A 26,076-nucleotide genomic window follows, 5' to 3' on the forward strand; every position below is an offset into this window, starting at 1 on the left:
TATTGTGCCCAATTCTGGGCACCCCAATTGAAGGGAGATGTTGACAAGCTGGAATGTGTCCAGAGGAGGGCGACTCAAATGATCAAGGGTCTGGAGAACAAGCCCTATGAGGAGCGGCTTAAGGAGCTGGGCATATTTAGCCTGAAGAAGAGACGGCTGAGAGGAGACATGATAGCCATGTATAAGTATGTGAGAGGAAGCCACAGGGAGGAGGGAGCAAGCTTGTTTTCTGCTGCCCTGGAGACTAGGACGCAATGGAACAATGGCCTCAAACTACAAGAAAGGAGATTCCATCTGAACATGAGGAAGAACTTCCTGACTGTGAAAGCTGTTCAGCAGTGGAACTCTCTGCCCCAGAGTGTAGTGGAGGCTCCATCTTTGGAGGCTTTTAAACAGAGGCTGGATGGCCATCTATCGGGGGTGCTTTGAATGCAATTTTCCTGCTTCTGGAAGAATGGGGTTGGACTGGATGGCCCACGAGGTCTCTTCCAACTCTATTACTCAGTAACTGGGACCATTTAGGATGTTACTCCAACCAGAGAGCTGCTGATTGGGATAATGCATGTTGAATTAGAAATTTATCAGTGAGGGAGCCTTACCAAGAGAGTCCACAATCCCATGAATCTCCTCCATGATCTGCACGTGCAAGGCTTTCTGACCTGGATTCAGGAGAGCCCACTCCTCCAAAGAGAAATGGACAGCCACCTCCTCAAAGGCATCTGGGCCCTGGTGGAAAAAGAACACATTTCCTTTTCATATAAAAGCTATCAAGGAAAATAATTACAAGAATCTCCTTAAAGCAGATTTACATTTCTGTTGGTTGTTTGAAAGGGAAAGGGCTACGGCTTCCATGCCATAGTTGCAAGCTTTGTAGAGACGTGCAGTTAGTCACTGACAGAACCATTTCTTAGTGGATATGTAGAATTAGAAATGGAATCTGGACATGTTCTATCTTTTACTGTGTTGCCCAGAACTGGACACAGTGTTATTCCAGGTGAGGCCTCTCCAAAGCAGAAAGCTCACCATGACTTCCTTTAACCTCAGACTTCATCACATTGAAGCAGAGAAGTGTTCGGTAGAAAATGTTTCTCGTAGTGCTCAATCATAATCCGTATGACTCAGTTATATCTAGGATTCTTCAGTTGATTTGCCATCACACTGTAATCTCTAGGCACTGCCCTCCATCCCTCCCTCCCTGTTCTATGAGCGAAAAAACCTCCTCTCTTTGAAATGTCAGCTGTTATGAAACCCCTTGTGCTGGCAGGACTGAAGACCGACAGGTTGCAGGTTCAAATCCGGGGACAGCACAGATGAGCTCCCTGCATCAGCTCCAGATCCCCATGCTGGGAGATGAGAGAAGCCTCCCACAAGGATGGTAACACACCAAAACATCCGGGCGTCCCCTGGGCAACGTCCTTGCAGATGGCCAATTCTCTCACACCAGAAGCGACTTGCAGTTTCTCAAGTCGCTCCTGACAAGACAAAAACAAAAATCCCTGAGCTTTCAGTCTAGCTTCTCTCTCTCTCTCTCTCTCTCTCTCTCTCTCTCTCTCTCTCTCTGTGTGTGTGTGTGTGTGTGTTTGTGTGCCTCTCAGCTGCCATACTTGTCTCCCTCTCTCAGCGAGGAAGGAGGGTGGGAGGGAAAGTGCGATGCAACCATCTCTCTCTCTCTCTTTCTCTGGCAAGCCTGAGCTCATCTTCTGCTTGACCTTATCAAACCTTTTCCCTACTTATACTGGTTACTCGTTTGAATTCTTTGGTATTTTCCCATCTTTTCCATTTCTTGTACATGATCCTTTTAAATCTTAACCCAGCTGAAAGTTCTTTGGACACTTATTCTGGTTTCTTTAGATTTCTCTTTTTTTTTCCCTCCTTGTTGGCACTGTTGGTGCCTTCAGTATTTCCCTTTTAAGAAACTCCTATTCAATCTTTTCTGTTTCAAGAGATGTTTCATTATTAAGCCTGGAACCAATGACACCCAGGCATCTACATTCCTCCTCTCCCAAGAATCCTTCTACTTACCTGATTCAGTTCCACTCCATCACAAAGAGGAAGAAACCACTGAGGATTTGCCAACAACATCATTCCAGCCCCTAGGAGGGAGAACAAGGAGTGGAAAGCTGATCACATAGACATGTCTCAGAGGTTACAATTACAGTCCTAAAAAGTAACATATGAGAAAATTACTCTAAGAACAAAGGAGCATTCTCTTGCCCAAGAATATGCAAAGTTTTAGGGTTTTGGACTTTGTCTCACAAGCAGTGCTGTGAGTAGGTTGAATTGGAACTAGTACTGGGCTTGATATTTGAACTAACTAAAGTTATTCATTGTTGTCTGTCTTCCAGCTTAGTTTCAGGGCTCATCTTAGCTTCGGGTTTCACCTGGGAACATACCGTATGGCTGATATTTCAGTCAGATCCAACTTTAGGCTAATGCAGAAGTATTGCAAGAAATAAAACTGCAAATTGCATTGAAATTACACCTTTTGCAAATGAATGCCTACATATATACTAATCTCAAGGCCAAATGATCCTGCATATGCACTTTCTCAAGCCCAAACCTACTGTGGATATCCTAAAAACCTTTCAAGGGGAATTTACACTGGCATAAAATATCAAAACTCCCAGAAGGGTTTCTTCTTACCCTCCAAGGCTGCAGCCGCTTCTCCTTCCTGCTTGAGCTCCTTCCGCAGGAGGCTCTGGGTGGTTTCTGATGGAGGTTGCTCTGATTCAGGGACATTAGACTGGACTTCGATGCAGTTATTTTGGGCCTGGAAAAGCACAGGGTATTTCAGAAATAGTATCGAGAAAGTTAAAAAAAAATCACAAACCTATGTGCACAAATTGCATGGACTTTTAAAAAAAACAATAACTCTGAGATGGCAACCTAGTTTGAAACAGATGCCACACTCCCCCTCCTATCATTTTCAATGTGACATCTGGGGTTAACAAATTTGGGTAGAGGAGTAACTGAGCTTACAGTGGATATGGAGGCGAGAGCAGGAGCGGCAGAGCAGGGGGAAAAGAGGCCGAGGGAGAGAGTCCGGCTTCTCCCTCACATCGGTCCCATCTTGGAAGGAAAGCAGGATGAACGGTTAATCTCTCCATCAGTCCCAAGGCTCTCACCTGTCCTTCCTGCTTCTCGTCCTCTGCCCGACTCAGGAGGAAGCCTTCCGCCAGGGCCACCGCCTGGGAAGAGGTCTCTGCCCCACACTCTCGGACCCAGCTCCCCATCTCTGGGGGCAGGATGCTCAGGAACTGCTCCAGGATCACCAGGTCCAGCATCTCCGCCTTGGTGTGTTGCTCTGGCTTCAGCCACTGGCGGCAGAGAGAGTGGAGGCGGCTGCAAACCTCTCTGGGTCCCTCGCCCTCTCGGAAGGAGGAATGCCTGAAGCACTGGCGCTCTATGTGTGAACTATAAAGGTCCACGTTCAGGAAATTAGGTGTAGATTTTCCCCAGGATGCCCCAATGCTCCCAGGTCCTGCTTCAGATCCAGTTGAGTTGGGTTTCTCCATGTTGGAACCACTTTGATGAAGAATCAATAGCCAAACTGTATCCAAAATTATCACTCAAAAATCACATTTTCTCTGTGAAAGAAAGGCAGAATTAGACAACAGGCTTCAGGAGAATTTTTTATTGGTGAGTAAAAAAAAAAAAGCCCTTTTATTAATTTCAGAGCCAGGTAATGCTGGGCCCTCCTTCCATTTGGGCCTTTTCTGCTCCAGCCTCCAGACCTACCTGGCCTCACCTGGCCTTCCATTGAGCTCCCATTCAGTCTCAACCCAACAACAACAACTTTATTTTTGTACCCTGCCTTCAACTCCCCAAAGGGACTTAGGTTGACTTACATATGGCAGAATTTGCCCAAAAACAACGCATAATATAAACACACAATGCAATAAAAGATCAAACCAATGGGATATAATGCAATAATTTAAGCTCAAAATAGCGCCCAAAAACCTATGGAGAGAACTGTCATAAAACATGGGCAACTATAGACAGGAACAAGGGAATGGGATAGTGCAAGTTGTCGCTCACACACTAGGGCATGGGACGAATGTGTCATTAACTGCGCACCATTGGGGTTAGACATTCTCAAAGGATTGATCAAACATCCAAGTCTTCAATTCCTTTCGGATAGTGTGGGGGCCTGCCTAAACTCCCTGGGGAGGGCATTCCAAAGCAGAAGGGCCACCACCGAGAAGGCCCTCTCCCTCGTCCCCACCAATCGCGCCTGTGACTGCAGTAGGACTGGGAGGATGGCCTCCCCAGCAGATCATAATGCTCACACAGGAGCATAGGGAGGATGTGGTCATGAAGACAGCCAGGATCCGAATCATTTAGGGCAGGGGTCCTCAAACTTTTTAAACAGGCTAGGTCACAGTCCCTCAAACTGTTGGAGGGCCAGATTATAATATGAAAAAAAACATGAATGAATTCCTATGCACACTGCACATATCTTATTGGTAGTGCAAAAACACTTTAAACAATACAACAACAATAATAATAAAAACGTTGTGTATATACCGCTCTATCTCCCTGGGGGGACTCAAATCATCAAAACACACAGAGTCACAACATGATAAAAAAAATAACAGTAACAGCAACATAAGCATGGAATTACCCAACAACACATAAATCTTAAAAGAAAAAAGCCCGCCTGCTCTTCATGTCTATTTGTTAGGGCATGAAAAAAGTAATGGGTCAAGAGAATTAAAAGGCTGGGTCAAGACTGATGCAAATTGAAATAAGATGGGAACAGCCTTTGGATACAGTACTGTAATAGGTAAACGACAAAGCCAGGAACGGGCTATTTCCAGGGGCCTATTAGGAGAATGACAAGGATAATATACAGGGGGGTAAGGTCATGTTATTTAAAATGAAGAACAATTTAAACAAATATAAGTGTGGGAAGTGTGGGCCTGCTTTTTGGCTGATGAGTTAGGATTGTTGTATGCTTTCAAGACTTAGGTTGATGCTGAGCGAGGGCCAGGTAAATGACCTTGGAGGGCCGGATTTGGCCCTCGGGCCTTCGTTTGAGGACCCCCGGTTTAGGGCTTTGTAGATGATGGCCTACACTTTGAATTGGGACTGGAAACTTATAGGCAACCAGTGGAGCTGTTTTACCCCCCCCCCCCCCCAAATGCTTCCTTCAACTAATGCCTCATGATCCTTAGCTTTTCTTGTAAGGACGAATCAAGAGACTTTGAAACAAGAAACAAAATCAGTGTAAAAACTGAAGTAAAATACTTGGACATCCAGATGACAAACACAAACTCTGATTATTTCAAAAAAGGGTACACAGACAGGTAGGTGATTGGGTTGGGAGGGGAAAGCCTGACTCTCTCTCCTCCAAAGGATCCCCCAGTTGGAGAAGTGACAACCTCGCAGTCTGTTGTGATGACCCCCATTCCCATTTGCATCAGGACCCCTTTTCTCCATGGCCAGTTGGCTCAAGGCCATGCTCCATCTCCTTTCAAGGAGGAGAGCTTAGAAAGAGAATAAAGACAAAGATCCACCCAGAGGAAAAGTGTTCTTGCCTAAACGGTTCCGGCCCAGCTTATCTATCCGAACGCATCTCTTCCTACGAACCCATCAGGAACTTGAGATCGTTGGAGGAGGCCCTGCTCTCGATCCCACCTGCTTTGCAAGCACATTTGGCAGGGACGAGAGACAGGGCATTCTCTGAGACGGCCCCTCGGCTGTGGAAATCCCTGCCTATGAATATTAGATCACCCCCCTCCCTGCTGACCTTTCAAAAAAGGCTGAAAACTTGGCTCTTCGAGCAAGCATTCGAAACCTCAGGATAAACAGACAAACTTGAATCGGAAAATGACCCAGGAACGGCCAAGACAATTGAATGGATGAAGATTTGAATGAGAGGATATAGTTTTTATTTTGTTTTATTGTTTATTGTTTTTAAATGTACTGTAATGTTTCTTTTTTTTCTTTTTATCAATGTATGTATTTTATATATGGCATCGAATTATGCCAACTCTGTATGCCGCCCTGAGTCGCCTTCAGGCAGATATGGGAAGGATAGAAATAGCATAAATAAATAAATAAATAATACATAACCACTGACCGCAGAGGGAAGCTGACGAGGAAACACAACATACAAACTATCTACAGACCCACTAAGAAAATCCAGCAAATGCTACATTCAGCAAAGGACAAGAGGGATCTTCTCATTTCTGCCATATACCATGCAGCTGTGGACAAGAAGTCTACATTGGGACCACCAAACACAGCATTGCCCAGGCACGAACCAAAGTACATGAAAGGCACTGCAGACTAACTCAACCAGATAAATCAGCCATAGCAGCGCACCCGATGGACCAACCTGGACACAGGATATTATTCGAGAACACAGAAATGTTGGACCACTCTCACAACCACCATGTCACACTACACTGAGAAGCCACTGAAATCCACAAGAAGCATGTGGACAATTTCACCAGAAAGGAGGAAACCATGAAAATGAACAAAATCTGGCTACCTGTATTAAAAAACTCTAAAATTAGAACAGCACAACAACAGAGAGGAAACAAACAAGGGCATCTAATCACCTCTCAACAAAAGATTGCTCCAGGCACTGTCAGGCCATTATATGCTAATCAAGGTGGCCAGTTGAAACATTCACACCTAGCTCCAGCAGACAAGAGTCCTTTGTCCCACCCTGGTCATTCCACAGATATATAAACCCATTGTCCTAATTCCAACAGACCTCACTACCTCTGAGGATGCTTGCCATAGATGCAGGAGAAACGTCAGGAGAGAATGCCTCTAGAACATGGCCATATAGGCCGAAAAAAAACCTACAACAACCCACTGAAGATCCTTTTGTTTCCTCAGGCCTTTGGAAGGTGATTGGGCGGGGGGGGGGGGGGAAGAGAAAACACGAATCAAGGAACACGAAAGGCACTGCAGACTACTTCAGCCAGAGAAGTCAGCCATAGCAGAGCACCTGATGAACCAGCCTGGACACAGCATATTATTCGAGAACACAGAAATGCTGGACCACTCTCACAACCACCATGTCAGGCTACACAGAGAAGCCACTGAAATCCAGAAGAAGCATGTGGACAATTTCAACAGAAAGGAAGAGACCATGAAAATGAACAAAATCCGGCTACCAGTTTTAAAACTCTAAAATCACAAAGAACGCCAAAACACAGGGAAACTCCAGAGAGGAAACAATCAGAGACAGCAAATCACCTCTCAACAAAGGATTCCCCCAGGCAGTAACAAGTCACACCTAAAAACTGCCAGACCATCAAATGCTAATCAAGGTGGCCAATTGAAACATTCACACCTACTTCCAACAGCTAAGAGTTCTTTCTCCCACCCTAGACTTTACACAGATATATAAACTTCAACAGACCGCACAACCTCTGAGGATGCTTGCCATAGATGCAGGCGAAACGTCAGGAGAAAATGCTTCTCTAGAACATGGCCATATAGCCCAAAAATCCTCAACCCAGCTTAGGAAGTAGTTGTTTTCCTTCTTCTCGTGTCTGTGTCTCCGCCTGTGTCAGGAGGCCAACCTGGGAGGGAGGGAAGGAGGCCTGGGCCCCCTTTGTCCCTCCCTCCAGGTGTGGTGGGCTTGTGCCCCTCTTTGGCCCTTTGGAGAAGGAATGGGAAGAAGACTCACCGGAAGGAGGAAGAGGAGGAAGGAGAGGCCAAAAGAACAGACACTTCCCTCTCCCAGCCGGATAAGGAAGGGTGAAGGGGAGGGAGTTTGGTTCCTAGAGGGACAGGAAACGCGGGTCTAAGGAAGCGCCCTTTTTTTCTGCCTCTCTAGGATCCAAACTCTCTCTCCTTAACCCTTCCTTTCCCATTGTTACACTGGAAGGAGAAGAAGTGTCTCCTGGACAACGAGTTCAACATGAACTCACAATGTCATGCGACAACTGAAAAAGCCAATGGGGTCAAATGGGCGACTAAAATGATCAGGGGTCTGGAGAACAAGCCCTATGAGGAGTGGCTTAAAGAGCTAGGCATGTTTAGCCTGCAGAAGAGAAGGCTAAGAGGAGACTTCATAGGTAAAGAAAGGTAAAGGTTTCTCCCTGACATGAAGTCCAGGGGGTTGGTGCTCATCTCCATTTCTAAGCCGAAGAGCCGGCGTTGTCCGCAAACACCTCCAAGGTCATGTGGCTGGCATGACGGCATGGAGCGCCGTTACCTTTCCACTGGAGCGGTACATATTCATCCAAGAGGAAGGCGCGTCAAGCCAACCCCAAGCAAGACCTCCTTCCACCTGGAAACCAATGCCCACACTGCGGAAGAAGATGCAGATCAAGAATAGGGCTCCACAACCACCTACGGACCCACAGGAATACTGATTCTGGAAGACTATCCTACTCAGCTAACGAGGGATCGCCTAAGTTCAAGTACATATTCATCTACTCCCATTTGCATGTTTTCAAACTGCTAGGTTGGCAGAAGCTGGGGCTGACAGGGGAAGTTCACATCGCTCCCCAGATTCAAACCTGTGACCTTTCGGTCAACCAGCTCAGCGCTTTAACCCACTGAGCCATCAGTAGCTCCAGAGACACGATAGCCTCTTTTTTTTGGTAGTGTCAGGAGCGACTTGAGAAACTGCAAGTCTCTTCTGGTGTGAGAGAATTGGCCGTCTACAAGGACATTGCTAAGGTGACGCCCAGATGTTTTGATGTGTTACCATCCTTGTGGGAGGCTTCTCTCATGTTCCCGCATGAGGAGCTGGAGCTGATAGAGGGAGCTCATCCGCGCTCTCTCCGGATTCGAACCTGCGACCTGTCCTGCCAACACAAGGGTTTAATCCACTGCTCTACAGGGGGCTTCTCGTTTAGCCATGTATAAATATGTGAGAGGAAGTCACAGGGAGGAGGGAGCAGGCTTGTTTTCTGCTTCCCCGGAGAGCAGGAAGCAACGGAGAGCAATGGCTTCGAACTACAGGAAAGGAGATTCCACCTGAACATGAGGAAGAACTTCCTGACTGTGAGAGCCGTTCAGCAGTGGAACTCTCTGCCCCGGAGTGTGGTGGAGGCTCCTCCTTTGGAAGCTTTTAAACAGAGGCTGGATAGCCATCTTTCGGGGGTACTTTGAATGCAATATTCCTGCTTCTTGACAGAATGGGGTTGGACTGGATGGCCCATGAGGTCTCTTCCAACTCTAGGATTCTATGATTCTATCTACAACAGAAAAAAAAGGTATCTGCCCAAGGAGCTCCCTTTTCCCAAGGAACAACACATTCTTGGATGGGAGATACAGCAAAATCACCCACCACAAGCAGGCTCTTCATTGCCTATGGCCTTGGAGAAATCACTTGGTTCAATAGCTTCTCTCCAAAGCTGCCCTCTGCCAAGGCCGGGGAAGCTTCATTCAGAGTTTGGTTAGAAGAGTGTCACTGATTTCCACCTTTCAGCCTTGCACATGAATACTACAAAGGAGTGGCAAATATTGTGAAGCAAGTACATATGCCCAGCCCATCCCCAGTACAATCAACTATAACTCATTGAGGTGCAGATTTTCATCCACCTTCTTAGAACGATAAGTTTTAAAAAACCGAGCCCAAAATACATTTGGTATGCATGAGATTTTGATGACGCACTTCTTATCCAACTTTCTGCCTTTGCTCCCTCGTACGTTTACCTGGTTAGGGATGGAAAATAGCAATACTGGTTCCCGCACATTGTGAAACACAAAAATGACTTTGAAAACAAGCAGACCCAGAGGCACCACCACAATATGTACTCAGCAATAATACTGCCCCTGATAACCTGCTACTAGGAAAAGCATTGAAATCTTTTAGGAGACAGAGACTCAGTATGTGCAGTGTCTCCAAAAAAGAGCAGCAACAACTCTTATTTCCAAGGAAAGATCCAGAGACTTAAATTTTGCAAAATAAATCAAATTCTCACACTCTGAGCAAAATCAATGATACGTAACATTGTTAATTCTAAAATAACAACAAGGCTCATGTTTTCCAATTTAATATGGATGAAAAGTATGTGTGCCAGGAGCAGGGAAACAGACGGTAAATGCTACCCAGAGATAGGATTTGCATATCAAGAGAATAATACTCTAAGCATGTTTTCCTTTGGCTTGGCTTCAACAGAAGCATTGTGTTCAATTCTGGCATCCCAGCTGAAAAATAACATTCACAAACTGGAAATTTGCCGCCAAGGTGGAAAAGAAGCTGCAAACTAAGCCCAAGAGGAACAACTGATGGAATTACATCTGGTTTATTTTTGAAATGACTGACAAGACAATAGTATTTAACCCTTTGAAGGATTGTCAGAAGGAGCTTGCTTTCTGCCGCTCCATAGAAGAGGACCTCAGCTTAGGAATTTAAATAACAAGAAAAGGGAATCTACCAAATCTTAGCCAGAAATTCTCAAACAGTCCTGTTTTAAATCAGATGATATGGGGGTCCAGAAAAGAAAGAGTTCTCCAAAACAGTCCCGAGTCAAACAAAGCAAAAAACCCAAACAGAGTTCGAAATTAAGAGGAGAATTGTCTAAGAAATGAGTCCAAGTCAAGCCAAGTGGTACTGGAAGCCGAGGGAGTAACACGTGTTCATCAGGGAATGTTGAATGTATAGTCTACAGCACCTGAATGTCCAGAACCTGTAATTTCCCTGTTGCAGCTCCTTAGTTTTGATCCAGCTCTTTGGATTATGTCTCCCTCTATACGTAGTCTGTGATGGTTCAAAAGGCATGAACCATGGTTTCTCTCCTATGTGGAGTCTTTTGTGCTTTACCAAGTCTGAATATATCTTTTAGCCTGTGTGTGTTCTCTGGTGCTTGTTAAGGGATGAAGGCTGAGCAAAACATTTCCCACAATCTGTGCATCTGTATGGTTTTTCTCCTGTGTGAACCCTCTGGTGGTTCACAAGGGATGAACTTTGAACAAAACATTTCCCACACTCCTGGCATTGGTATGGTTTCTCTCCTGTGTGGAGTCTTTTGTGCTTCACCAAGTCTGAGCTGCGAGCAAAACATTTCCCACACTCCTGGCATTGGTAGGGCTTCTCTCCTGTGTGGATTCTTTTGTGCTTCGCCAAGTCTGCACTGCGAGCAAAAAATTTTCCACACTCTTGGCATTGGTATGGCTTCTCTCCTGTGTGGAGTCTCTGGCACCTCACCAATTGTGAACTGCAGGCAAAACATTTCCCACACTCCTGGCATTGGTATGGTTTCTCTCCTGTGTGAATTCTTTTGTGCCTCACCAAGGCTGAACCATCAGCAAAACACTTCTCACACTCATGGCACTGGTATGGCTTCTCTCCTGTGTGGAGCCTTTTGTGGGCCACGAGGGCTGAATTGTCAGCCAAACATTTCCCACACTCCTGGCATTGGTATGGATTCTCCTCTGTGTGATGTCTCTTGTGGCTCACCAACTGTGAACTGGAAGCAAAACATTTCCCACACTCCTGGCATTGGTATGGCTTTTCTCCTGTGTGGAGTCTCTTGTGCCTCACTAAATTTGAACTGCAAGCAAAACATTTCCCACATTCCTGGCATTGGTATGGCTTCTCTCCGGTGTGCTGTCTTTTGTGGCTCACCAAATGTGAACTGGAAGCAAAACATTTCCCACACTCCTGGCATTGGTATGGCTTCTCTCCTGTGTGGAGTCTTTTGTGACTCACCAAGTGTGAACTATTAGCAAAACCTTTCCCACACTCCTGGCATTGGTATGGCTTTTCTCCTGTATGGAGCCTTTTGTGCCTGTCCAAGTAGGAAATTTGAGCAAAACATTTCCCACACTCCTGGCATTGGTATGGTTTCTCTCCTGTGTGGGATCTCCAGTAGTCTAAAAGGTGTGCATTTTGAGTTAAACGTTTCCCACACTCCTGAAATCTGTATGGTTCCTGTCCTGTGTGAAATCTCTCATGTTTCACCAAGTGTGAACACTGGATAAAAGATTTACCAAACTCCTCGCTTATGAAATCATTAGTTCCTTCAAAGATTTCTTCTTGGCTCAGATGTGGCAATTTGTAATCAGCAACACAGTTTGCAGATTCTTTCCATTTAAGATGGCTTTTCCCAGCATGGAGTGTCTTGTGAAGAACAAGTCCCATATTTTGAGTAAAACACTGCCCGCATACATTGCATTTGTACGGCCTTTCTCTGGCAGGATCTCCATCTTCCTTGTGGTTTTGCTGGTGTCTAGGAAGGTCGCTATTGTATCCTAAATGCTTCCTGTGTTTGCTGTGTACATTGCTTGTCATCCAGTAATCTGCTGTGAATAAGAAGGACAGAAACAGTCATTCCTCAGAATGAGTGATAAGGAGTCTAAGAAAGCAGAATAAGAAGTGTATTTATTTATTTACTGTATTTTTATCCCGCTTTATCTCAACCCTGAGGGGGACTCAGAGCAGCTTCCAATTTGGCAATAATTCAATGCCACATTGAAACATAACAACAAACAAAATTCAATGTATTGTGTATTAAAATGAAACAATAACCTATAAATGCATTTAAAATAAACCGTTGAAAACATATCACATAGTACTGAAATCATAGTCCTAAAGTCATTCCAATCACACTTTATTAGCCTTGTAGCTGCATGTGGCACTAGTCAAGGCATGGACCACTGTGGTCAAGTCAGGCTTCTTGAGGTACGGTAGCAGCTGGTGCACAAGTTTTAACTGTGTGAAGGCCCTTCCGGCCACTGACAACACCAGAGCATCAAGCATCAGTGCTGAATCCAGGAAGACCCCTAGACTGCGGACTCAGGAGGTGTGTAACTTATGTACGCTTATGTCATATATTTCTAACATAAGCATGGCTTTGAGAACTCTCAAAGATTGTGATGATTTAGGATCCTGCTCCTACTAGGGAGCTGTTGACTGGGAAAGTGAATTTTGAAACAGAAATCCCCATCAGTGAGGGAGCCTTACCAAGAGAGTCCACAATCCCATGAATCTCCTCCATGATCTGCACGTGCAAGACTTTCTGACCAGGATTCAGGAGAGCCCACTCCTCCAAAGAGAAATACACAGCCACGTCCTCAAAGGCAATTGGGCCCTGGTGGAAAAAGAAAACATTTCCTTCTCACATAAGAGCATCAAGAAAAATAATTACACGAAAATCTTTAAAGTAGATTTACATTCCTGTTGGCTGTTATAATACTGTTGGCTAATGCCTCCATACCATAGTTTACGCTCTGTAGAGATGTCCAGTTGGTCACAGTCAACACAATTTCTTAACTGATATGTAGAATATCAGTTATATTAGAATATCATATTATATTATTATATTATATTATATATAATTATATAATTATATATATAATTATATCATATATATATAATTATATCATATATATATATATATATATATATATATATATATATATATATATATAATTATATTAGAATATCAGATATGTAGTGCTGGCTTTAGCCTGTAAAGCCCTAAACGGTTCCGGCCCAGCTTATCTATCCGAACGCATCTCCCCCTATGAACCCACTAGGGATTTGAGATCATCGGAGGAGGTCCTGCTCTCCCCACCTGCTTCACATACACGTCTGGTGGGGACTAGAGACAGGGCCTTCTCTGTGGTGGTTCCTCGGCTGTGGAACTCCCTGCCCAGGAATATCAGATCGGCCCCTCCCTCCTAAGCTTTTGAAAAAAACCAAAAACTTGGCTCTTCGAGCAAGCTTTTGGAGCCTCAGCTTAATCAGATAAACCTGAATTTGAAAACGACCTAGGAATGGCTAAGACGACGGAACGGAAGAGGACTGAATATGATGACATAGTTTAAATTTTTTTATTGCTCACTGGTTTGATGTTTTTAGATATAGTGTAATGTGGTGTTTTATTTTTTATTGATGTATGTATTTTATATATGGCATCGAATTGTGCCGATTGTTCACTGCCCTGAGTCGTCTTTGGGCTGATATGGGAGGGGTAAATATTATATATATATATATATATATATATATATATATATATATATATATATATATAATGGAATCTGGACATGTTCCAGCTTTCATTGTGATACCCAGAACTGAACAGAGCTGAGTTTTCACCCAGCTCTCTAACATGTTAAGGCCATTTTGAATTCTGATCCTGTCTTTTGGAGTATTCACTATTCCTCCTAATTTGGTGACCTGCAAACTTGATAAGCATGCCCTCTAAACCTTCATCCATGTCAATAAGAAATGTGTGGAACAGCACTTGGCCCAGGACAGAACCCTGCAACACCCCGCTGGTCACTTCTTTCCAGGATGAAGAGGAACCACTGGTGAGCCTCCTTTGTCCATCCTTGAAGATAGCGACAACCTTTGCCTCCTCCAGTCTGCTGGGATTTCTCCCATTCTCCAAAAATTCTCAAAGATTATTGCCAGTGGTTCTGAAATGTCTTCTGCTTGTTCCTTCAGGACTCTTGGATGCAGTTCATGTGGCCCTGGAGACTTCTGCTTTGTTTAGACTTATCTTCATTTCCCCCCTCTTTGTTGGCACTGTTTGCAATTGTGCCTTCAATACCTCACTTCTAAGAAAATGCATTCAATCTTTTCTGTTTCTTAATTTTGATAATTAAGCCTAGAACCAATGACCTCCAGCCATCTCCCTTCCTCCTCTCCCAGGAATCCTTTTGCTTACCTGATTCAGTTCCACTCCATCACAAAGAGGAAGAAACGACTGAGGATTCAGCAACAACATCATTCCAGCCTCTGGAGAGAGAGGAAGGTGTAGAAAGCTTATCACATAAACAATTACATTCCTAAAAAGAAACCTATGAAGAAATGATCATATGAACACTGGGGCATTCTCTAGCCTGGGAATATGTAACATTTTGGAGTTTAGGACTTTTTATCTCAGTGCTGTGAAAAGGCTGGATTGAAACCTATTGTTAACCTATATGGCACTGAATTTTTTCCTGATTTGTAAGCCACCTTGAGTCCCCTTCAGGGTAGAGAAAGCCATGGTAGAAATGAAGTAAATAAAAAAATTAACTAGTACTGGTCTTGGTACTTCAATTGTCTAAAGTTATTTCATTTTTATTTATTTTTTTGTCGTGTCAGGAGCGACTTGAGAAACTGCATGTCGCTTCTGGTGTGAGAGAATTGGCCTTCTGCAAGGACGTTGCCCAGGGGACGCCCGGATGATTTGATGTTTTTATCATCCTTGTGGGAGGCTTCTCTCATGTCCCCGCATGAGGAGCTGGAGCTGATAGAGGGAGCTCATCCACCTCTCCCTGGAATCGAACCTGCGACCTATCAGTCTTCAGTCCTGCCGGCATAGGGGTTTAACCCACTGCGCCACCGGGGTTATGTCATGGGATGCTGGTACACAAAGTGATTTGTACTTTCCAAATCACGACCTCCCTGAACCACTGCAAGCTGGATAGGAAGTGTCCCAGAAGCAAGCAAAATACAGCAGAGTCTTTTCACAGCAAAAACATGCTTCAGACCATCTATCAAAAGAGTCCAACTACCAGCATCTGGGCTTATCTACACACACTGTTTAGTAAACTCACCAATTCAGGTTATCATCCAAAATATCCAGAGGCTTTAATCTTCACAGTTGAATATATATACAAATGTACAAACAGGATTCGCAGATCCTCATTCCTTGTACTTATAAACAATCAGAGTAATCAGATAGTCACAGGCAGAACACAGAAAGATACTCACACCGAGTCCCTTGGGAGATGGTAGCAGGGTATAAATATAGTTTTTTATAATTATTATTATTTTCAGAGGAGCATCACTTCACTGGTGGTGGTCTTTGCTACTTCCAGCATGCTAACGTTTGTCCGCCTGTCTTCCCAAGAGATTTGCAGGATTTTTCAGAGGCAGCGGTGATGGAGTCGTTCCAGGAGTTGTGTGACGTGTGTAGATAGTCCACGTTTCGCAGGCATATAGCAGGGTTGGGAGGACAATAGCTTTATAAACAAGCAACTTGGTCTCCCTACGGATGTCCTGATCCTCAAACACACTCTTCTTCATTTGGAAAAAATGCTGCCAGTCTGAGATGCTTACAAGAGCCAACAACATCTAGTGTTGGTTCATAGGCACTTATGATGGTTGCCTGTTGGTTTTTGGCAAGGCTAATTCAGAGGGTGAGAGTCATTCATTAATGCCAATGGGTGCTTCATCAGGTCAATTCTGATAGCAAAGCCAACTCCGTGTATTCTTTGTTCGTCTTCAGGCAGTCCCTTTCACAAGAAGGTGTAGCCTCCTTTTAATTCCTTCAGCTGTCCCCCTGCTGACTCCGGGTCTCCTGAAGTGCTGCCATGACAATGTTAAAGTGCCTCAGCTCCCTTGCAATAGTAGCAGTCCTGCGTTCGGGACGTACACCAATTGAGTTGCCAGTCTGGGACTAGGGGTTTCCAGATTTCATAGTCCTCTCCCCATCGCCCCTCCTGATCGCCATTGGACTTTTGCTGCTTTGGTTCTATTTTTCTTGGAAGATGCCTGTGTGTGAGGTTTTTTTTCAATGTGTGGAGGTCAGTGTGGAAGCCATTCAAACAAATTCAATGCATATTCAAAGTCTCAATTTCAAAAAGTCCCTGTCTCAAGCCAATTGTGGATGTGCTACAATCCCAAGAAGAGAAATGTTCACTAGCATAAAACACCAAAACTCACAGAAGAGTTCCTTCTTACCCTGCAAGGCTGCAGCTCCATCTCCTTCCTGCTTGAGCTCCTTCTGCTGAAGGTGCTGGGTGAGGCCTGCTTGGGCCTTCTCTGATTCAGAGACATCAGGCTGGTCTTCAGTACAGTTACTTTGGCCCTGGAATAGCAGAGTATACCAGAAGTAGTATGGAGAAAGATTAGAAAGGCATTTTTTTTCAAATGTAGAAAAACTGCATTTTGAGGTTGACCATACTCCCCCTCCCATCATTTTTAATGTGATATTTGAGGTCAACAAATTAGAGGAGCAACCGTGCTTACAGTGGATATGGAGGTGAGAGCATGAGGGGCAGAGCAGGGGGGAAAGAGGCCGAGGGAGCATAGTCTGGCTTCTCCCTCACTTTGGTCCCATCTTGGAAGGAAGGCAGGATGTACATTTAATCTATTTAATCTCTCCACCAGTCCCAAGGTGAGTGAAGCCAAGAGGCAATGCTCTCACCTGTCCTTCCTGCTTCTTGTCTTCTGCCCGACTCAGGAGGAAGCCTTCCGCCAGGGCCACCGCCTGGGAAGAGGTCTCTGCCCCACACTCTCGGACCCAGCTCCCCATCTCTGGGGGCAGGATGCTCAGGAACTGCTCCAGGATCACCAGGTCCAGCATCTCCGCCTTGGTGTGTTGCTCTGGCTTCAGCCACTGGCGGCAGAGAGAGTGGAGGCGGCTGCAAACCTCTCTGGGTCCCTCGCCCTCTCGGAAGGAGGAATGCCTGAAGCGCTGGCCCTGTGTGTCTGAGCTAGAAAGGTCCCCACTCAGGAACTTATGTGTAGGTTTCCCCCAGGAATGCCCAATGCTCTCTGGTCCTGCTTCAGATCCAGGTGAGTTGCGTCTCTCCATGCTGGAGCCACTCTGATGAAGAACCCTACCGTATCCAAGATGCGTTTCCTCCCTCTTCTTTCGAGGGAAACAAATAGCTGAACAAGCTCTACTCCAACATTCTCAACCAACAATCACATTTCCTCTGTGGAAGAAACGCAGAATTAGACAAAAGGCTTTGAGAGGTTTTTTCTTGGAGAGTAAAAATAGCCCTTTATTTACTTCTGAGCCAGGTAATGCTGGACCCTCCTTCGACTTGGGCCTCTGTTTCTCCAGCCTCTAGACCCACCTCCCATTGAGCTCCCATTCAGTCCCAACCCACACTGAATCTCCCCATTTCCTTCAGCTGATAGAATCATAGAATCAAAGAGTTGGAAGAGACCTCATGGGCCATCCAGTCCAACCCCATTCTGCCAAGAAGCAGGAATGATGCCTTGTGATCCATAGCCTTTCTTGTCGAGAAGAACCAAGAGACTTTGAAACAAGAGACAAAAATCTGTATAACAACTAAAGTAAAATATTTGGAAATCCGGATGACAAACAGAAACTGAATTATTGAAAAACTTATGGGGAGAAAAGGGAAGCCAGACAGGCAGGTGAATGGGTGGGGAGGGGAAAGCCCTGGGCCTCTCTCTGGCTGCCTCTCCCTCCTCCGAAGGATCCCCTGGATGGAGAAGTGACAACCCCGTAGTCTGTTGTGCTGACCCCCAATGCCTTTTGCATCAGCCCCCCTTTTCTCAAAGTGGCTCCAGGCTATGCTGCATCTCCTTTCAAAGAGGAGAGTTTAGAAAGTTGTTGTTTTCCTTGTTCTCGGTCAGTATGTGTGATTCCATGTGCATTAGAAGGCCAACCTGGGAGGAAATGAGGCCTGGACCCACTCTGGCCCTCCTCCAGGTGTTTCTGATCTGATGACCCCCCAATCCCACGTTAGTCCAGGCCTGGGCCTACTCTGGCCCTCCCTCCAGGTGTTTTGGGCTTCAGCCCCTCTTTGGCCCTTTGGAGAAGGAATGGGAAGAAGACTCACCGGAAGGAGGAGAAGAAGAAGGTGAAGATGGAGGAGGAGGAAAGTGATAGATTAAGAATAGGAAGAGAAGGAGTGAGAGGCCAAAGGGACAAACTCCCCTCTCCTAGCCATGCAAGGAAGGATTAAGGGGTTTGGTTCCTAGAGGGACAGGAAAGGCAGGTCTAAGAAGGCCCACTTCCTTCCTGCCTCTCTGGGAACCAAACTCCCTCTCCTTAACCCTTCCTTGCCCAGGGTTACACTGGAAGGAGGGGATCTGCAACTCACTAAATTAGAGTCAGTTGTACTGGGGACAGGCTGGGCGTATCTACTTACTCCACTATATTTATCACTCTTTCTAGGGCTTTTGAGAGATGCTCTTATTTTCACCCACCTTGTTAGAATAAGTAAAAAAAATAGAGCCCAAAATACATTGGGTATGCTTGAGATTTTGATGGCGCACTTGATGCCCAACTTATGCCTTTGCCCCTCAATCCATTTCCTGGGTGGGGATGGAAAACAGCAAGACTGGTTCCTGCACAGAAGTGACTTTGAAAACAATTAGACCCAGAGGCACCACCACAAAATATACCCAGCAACAATAAGGTAAAGGTAAAGGTAGTCCCCTGACATTAAGTCCAGTCATGTCTGACTCTGGGGTGTGGTGCTCATCTCCATTTCTAAGCCGAAGAGCCAGCGTTGTCCGTAGACACCTCCAAGGTCATGTGGCCGGCATGACTGCATGGAGCGCCGTTACCTTCCCACCGGAGCGGTACCTATTGATCTACTCACATTTGCATGTTTTCGAACTGCTAGGTTGGCAGAAGCTAGGGCTGACAGCGGAAGCTCACGCCGCTCCCCGGAATCGCACCTGCGACCCAGCAACAATAGTACCCCTGATAATCTGCAACTAGGAAAAGCATTGGAATATTTTCGAAGATAGTTTGCTGAGTCCTGAGGTGTGTGCGGTGTCGCTAAAAAGAGCCACAACAACTCTTATTTCCAAGGAAAATAACACCAAAGAATCAGGGAGCCCTTGATGGGAAGGAAGGGAAGATAAGGGGAAATTGGAAGGAGGGAAGATGGAAGGAAAAGGACCAGGAAAGGAGCAGGAGAGGAGAGGAGCAGGAAAGCAATTGAAAGGAGCAGGGAAGGGAAGGGAAGGAGCAAGAAAGGAAAGGAACAGAAAAGGGAAGGAGCAGGAAAGCGAAGGAGCAGAAAAGGGAAGGAGTAGGAAAGGCAAGGAGTGGAAAAGGAAAGGAGCAGGGAAGGGAAGGAGCAAGAAAGGGAAGGAGCAGGAAAGGAAAGGAGCGGAAAAGGAAAGGAGCAGGAAAGGAAAGAAAAGAAGGAAGAAGGATTGAAAGGAGCAGGAAGGAATGAAAAGAAGGAAGAAGGATTGAAAGGAGCAGGGAAGGGAAGGAGCAAGAAAGGAAAGGAACAGAAAAGGGAAGAAGCAGGAAAGCGAAGGAGAAGGAAAGGAAAGGAGCAGAAAAGGGAAGGAGTAGGAAAGGCAAGGAGTGGAAAAGGAAAGGAACAGGAAAGGAGCAGGAAAGGAAAGGAGCAGGGAAGGGAAGGAGCAAGAAAGGGAAGGAGCAGGAAAGGGAAGAGAAGGAGCAAAAAAGGAAAGGAGCAGGAAAGGGAAGGAGCAGGGAAGGGAAGGAGCAGGGAAGGGAAGGAGCAGGAAAGGGAAGGAACAGGAAAGGAGAAGGAAAGGAAAGGGAAGGAGCAGGAAGGAATGAAAGGAAGGAAGAAGGAAAAGATGGGAAGAAAAAAGGAAGAGAGAAGGAAGGAAAAGATGAAAGGAAAAGGAAGACAAAAGGTTATGAAAGCATTTTAATACTGTGTCCAATTCTGGGCACCACAATTGAAGGACGATGTTGACAAGCTGGGATGTGTCCAGAGGAGGGCGACTAAAATGATCAAGGATCTGGAGAGCAAGCCCTATGAGGAGCGGCTTAAAGAGCTGGGCATGTTTAGCCTGAAGAAGAGAAGGCTGAGAGAGACATGATGAGGGCCATGTGTAAATATGTGAGGGGAAGTCATAGGGAGGAGGAGCAGGCTTGTTTTCTGCTGTCCTGGAAACTAGGACGTCAAACAATGGCTTCAAACCTCAGGAAATGAGATTCCACCTGAACATTAGGAAAAACTTCCTGACTGTGAGAGCAGTTCAGCAGTGGAACTCTCTGCCCCGGTGTGTGGTGGAGGCTCCTTTGGAGACTTTTAAACAGAGGCTGCATGGCCATCTGTCTGAGGTGCTTTGATTGTGCTTTTCCTGCATTGCAGGAATCCCAGCCAGCTTGCCGACTGTTCAAGTTCAAAAATACCTGAATGGCCAGTTTTCCCATGTCTGCTTTACACAAACTTACTTCCTTCTCGTATGAGATTCAGAGACTTAAAATTTTTCAAAATAAATGAAATTCTCACACTCTATAGCAAAATCAATAATGTCTAAACAGTTCGGGTCCCGCCTATCTCTGCGACTGCATCTCCCCAACAAACCAGTTTGGACTCAGATCTACCGGGGAAGCCCTCCTCCCGCTCCCACAGTCCCAAGCACGGTTGGTGGGGCCGAGGGAGAGGGCCTTCTGGGTGGTGGCCCCCTGCCTTTGGAGTGCCCTCCCCAGAGAGATAAGTCTATCCTCCTTCCACAGGGACCTGAAGACCTGGTGGTTCCAGCAGGCCTTTGAAAATGATTAGCCCTGGCCATCAGTTAGGACCCAACTCTGCACTTTACCCACTTCCCCAGTCCCATGCTACCTCATGGTACTAGCCCTGGCCCAGACCTCCTATAGCTGTACAGAAGACCTTGGAAAGAGTAGCCCCAGGCCCTATCATGGCCATCAGTTATTTATTTATTTATTCATTTCAAATATTTGTACCCCGCCCTTCTCTACCCCCGAAGGGGGACTCAGGGCGGCTTACAGCTGGCAACAATTCAATGTCTCCCGTATACACACATGTGGTGAAGTGTAAGTTTTTAACTTGCAGTTATGTATAATTATAGATAGATGTTTTAAAGGGTATTTAAAGTTGCATAACTATGGGGGATGGTAGCCAGCTCAGCTCATGTTGAGCTGGGTTACCATGGAAACGGGTGGAGCCAACTGCCACTTGGCAGGGCAGCCATTTTAACACAGTCTGTAGTCAGCGAGCTACAGGAGTGGCTGGTTCTGTTGTGTAGTGAGAACCAGGGAAGTAATCTGTAGTTTAAAACTACAGGAAAAGGCTGGTTCTATAGTAGTAAGAATTAGGAAAGTTTTGGCTTTTAGCCTGAGTAGTTTAAATAAGTCGAGTTGACTTATTTATATTTACAGTTAGTGTATGAGAGAAACCCAGTGAGGATCTCTATTGCAACAGAAACATCACAAAGAAATAATAAGCTTGTAACTGAAGTAGTCTATTAAGGAAATAAACATAGTTTGAAGAAAAATAAGTTTGAAACCTGTTTAGTGGAAGGAAGAGTCCCTTCCAGAGCTGTTCAAGAAATGTTATAAATGTAACCTATGAAGATATGTGCCTCTAAGAGTAAGAAACATTGAAACCATCACGCTCCTTCTACATTTCAATAAACTTGTTAGTTTTTCCTAAATCTCTGTCTCTGTTACAATTCCTTTCCAAGCTATTGTGTATGATGTGTTTTTAACTGTTTATTGTTGTGATAACCTGCACTGTGTAAACCGCATTGAGTCGCCTAATTAGGCTGAAAAACGCGGTATAGAAATAAAGCAAATAAATAAATAAATAAAGTCACGCTACACATTAAAGAAAGACCAAGTCAATATCACTAGCTATTAGCTATGCTATCAAGTTAATAAACCCTTACAAAGTGGTGGCTCCTTAACAAACTCTTTACAAATTAGGGGCCTCGTCACAAATTGGTGAAATCGTTACAACACAGATAAAACAGCAACTACAAAATAGATAAAACATTAATATAAATTAAAACCATTTAAAATAGTGCAAATTCAATGAGCTGACCAGATCTAAATCTGAGTTCTACAATCAACAACTTGGACCCTGCTCAACCCATTACACAAAGTAAGCATTTGCAGTATAGTTGATTTTGCCCAGGGGCGCTCTTGGGGGAAAATAGACCTTGACATATGCGAGTTATAGTTACTTCACTTCACTTCACTTTATTTCTTAATTAGTCGCTCTCCACCAAGGTGCTCCAAGCAACTTACAGTGTAAAATAGCATTTACACAATATAAAAACATTCAACATAAAAACATTCAGCAGTGACTATTTGGCAAATTAGATCTGATTACTTAAATGCACAACCAAACAGCCAAGTCTTAAGCGCCTTTACAAAAGGTTGCATCTCCGACATTGCTCTAATGTATGGAGGAAATGAGTTCCACAGAATTGGACCATAGGTCAAAAAAGCTCTACGCCTTGTAGCTTCCAAGTGTACCTCCCTAGGGCCCGGTATATATAGGAGATTTTCCTGGGTGGATCGAGGTGACCACTGATGGAGAAAAGGAATGAGTTACTGGGATGTATAGTTCACCTACAATCAAAGAGCTTACCGAACTCCACCAATGATGGAACTGAACCAAATATGGAACACAGAACTCCCACGACGAACAGAAAATATGTATCAGTGATTGGTTGGGGGGGGGGGGGGGGGCAGAATACTGTTTGCTTACCATTGAAAATTACCTAGGGCTGCCTCTGACCCTGCTCTGCACTTTACCCACTTCCCTGGTCTCAAGCTACCTTGTGGTACTAGCCCTGGCCCAGCCCTCCTATAGCTGAACAGCAGGCCTTGAAAATGAGTAGCCCCAAGCCCTACCTTGGCCAGCAGTTAGGACCCTGCTTTGCACTTTACCCACTCCCCAGGCCCTATGTTACTTCATTGCACTAGCTCTGGCTCAGCCCTCTCAAACTTGTCTAGGCCCACTCTGAAATTCTGGCCATTTGTAGTTAAAATTTTGCCCAATGGAATAGTACTGGAACTGGCTTTTAAATGCATATGACTGTTTTAATAGTATTATGTTTATGTTTTATAATTATTATTCTGTATGATTTTGTGTTGGCAGTTGAATGTTTTGCCTGTTGGAAACCATCCTGAGTCCCCTCGGGGAGATAGAGTGGTATACAAATTAAGTTTTATTTATTTATTTTTATTTACCTAACATTTTTAATACTAAAATAACAACAAGGCTCATGTTTTCCAGTTTAATGTGGATTAAAAGTGTGTGTGCCAGGAGCGGGGAAACAGAAAGTAAATGCTACCCAGAGATACGATTTGCACATCAAGAGAATAATACTCTAAGCATCTTTTCCTTTGGCTTGGCCTCAACAGAAGCACTGTGTTCAATTCTGGCATCCCAGCTGAAAAATAACATTCACAAACTGGAAATTTGCCACCAAGGTGGAAAAGGAGCTGGGAACTAAGCCCAAAAGGAACAATGATGGAATTACATCTGGTTTATTTTTGAAATAACTGACAAGACAATAGTATTTAACCCTCTGAAGGACTGTCACAGGGAGCTTGCTTTCTGCTGCTCCAGAGAAGAGGACATCAACTTAGGAATTTAAATAACAAGAAAGGGGAATCTACCAAATCTTAGCCAGAATTTCTCAAACAGTCCAGTTTTAAATCACATGATATGGGGGTCCAGAGAAGCAGAAGAGATCTCCAAAACAGTTCCAAGTCAAACAAAGCAAAAAAGCAAACAGTTCCAAGTCAAACAAAGCAGAGTTCGAAACTAAGAAGAGAATTGTTGAAGAAATTAGTCCAAAATCAAGCCATGTGTTACAGGAAGCCAAGGGAATAACACGTTCATCAGGAAATGTTGAGTGTATATTTTACAGCGCCAACATGTGCTGCAATTTCCCGGTTGCAGCTCATTAGTTTTGACCCAGCTCTCTTTGGATTATGTCTCTCCTGTATGTAGTCTGTAATAGTTCAAAAGGTGCAAACCCCAAACAAAATATTTCCCACATGACTGGCATTTGTATATTTTAGCCTGTGTATTTTCTCTGGTGCTTTTTAAGGGATGAAGGCTAAGCAAAACATTCCCCACAATCTGTGCATCTGTATGGTTTTTCTCCTGTGTGAACTTTCTAGTGGTTTCCTAGATATGAACTCTGAACCAAACATTTCCCACACTCCTAGAATATGTATGGATTCTCTCCTGTGTGGAGGTGTTTGTGCTTCACCAAGTCTGAACTGCGAGCAAAACATTTCCCACACTCTTGGCATTGGTAGGGCTTCTCTCCTGTGTGGATTCTTCTGTGCCTCACCAAGTCTGAACTGCAAGCAAAACATTTCCCACACTCCTGGCATTGGTATGGTTTCTCTCCTGTGTGGAGTCTTTTGTGCCTCACCAAGGCTGAACCATCAGCAAAACACTTCCCACACTCCTGGCATTGATATGGCTTCTCTCCTGTGTGGAGTCTTTTGTGGCCCACCAGGGCTGAAGCATCAGCAAAACATTTCCCACACTCCTGGCATTGGAATGGCTTCTCTCCTGTGTGGAGTCTTTTGTGGCTCACCAAGTGTGAACTGGAAGCAAAACATTTCCCACATACCAGGCATTGGTATGGCTTCTCTCCTGTGTGGAGTCTCTTGTGCCTCACCAAGTTTGAACTACAAGCAAAACATTTCCCACACTCCTGGCATTGGTATGGATTCTCTCCTGTGTGGATTCTTTTGTGCCTCACTAAAACTGAACTGTAAGCAAAACATTTCCCACACTCCTGGCATTGGTATGGCTTTTCTCCTGTGTGGAGTCTCTTGTGCCTCACCAAGTCTGAATTGTCACCAAAACATTTCCCACACTCCTGGCATTGGTATGGCTTTTCTCCTGTGTGGAGTCTTTGGTGCCTCACCAAGTCTGAAATGTAAGCAAAACATTTCCCACAGTCCTGACATTGGCATGTCTTCTCTCCTGTGTAGGATCTCCAGTGATCTATAAGGTGTGTATTCTGAGTTAAAAATTCCCCATACTCCTGGAATCTGTATGGTTCCTGTCTTGTGTAAAAGCTCTCATGTTTCACCAAGTGTGAATTGTGGATGAAAGATTTCCCAAACCCCTGGCTTATAAAATCTTCAGTTCCTTCAAAGATTTCTTCTTGGTTCAGATGTGGAAATTTGTAATCAGCAACACAGTTTGCAGATTCTTTCCATTTAAGATGGCTTTCCCCAGCATGGAGTGTCATGTGAAGCACAAGTGCCATATTTTGAGTGAAACACTGTCCACATACATTGCATTCGTAGAGCATTTCTCTGGTAGAATCTCCATCTTCTCTGTGGGTTTGCTGGTATCTAGGAAAGCCGCTATTGTGTCCCAAGTGTTTCTCCTGTTTGCTGAATACATTGCTATTCTTCCAGTTATCTGCTGTGAAGAAGAACAGAACTAATCATTCCTCAGCGTGAGTTATAAGAAGTGGGATAAGAAATTCATTCATTTATTTATTTACTGTATTTTTATCCCGCTTTATCTCAACCCTGAGAGAGGCTTCCAATTTTCAAAAATTCAATGTCACATTGAAACATAACAACAAACCCAATATAAAATATATTGTGGATTAAAATCAAAACAGTAACATATAAATACATTTCAAATAAACAGTTAAAAACATTGCACATATTCGCAACTTCATAGTCCAAAAGTCATTCCAAT

General features: G+C 44.7%; 1 pseudogene; it reads right to left on the bottom strand.

Annotated features, from left to right (window-relative positions):
* Positions 1–26,076, bottom strand: part of LOC132765762 (zinc finger protein 850-like) — a 60,745-nt pseudogene that overhangs the window by 16,922 nt on the left and 17,747 nt on the right.

The sequence above is a fragment of the Anolis sagrei genome, chromosome 2, assembly GCF_037176765.1.
Source record: "Anolis sagrei isolate rAnoSag1 chromosome 2, rAnoSag1.mat, whole genome shotgun sequence".
Lineage (NCBI taxonomy): Eukaryota > Metazoa > Chordata > Lepidosauria > Squamata > Dactyloidae > Anolis > Anolis sagrei.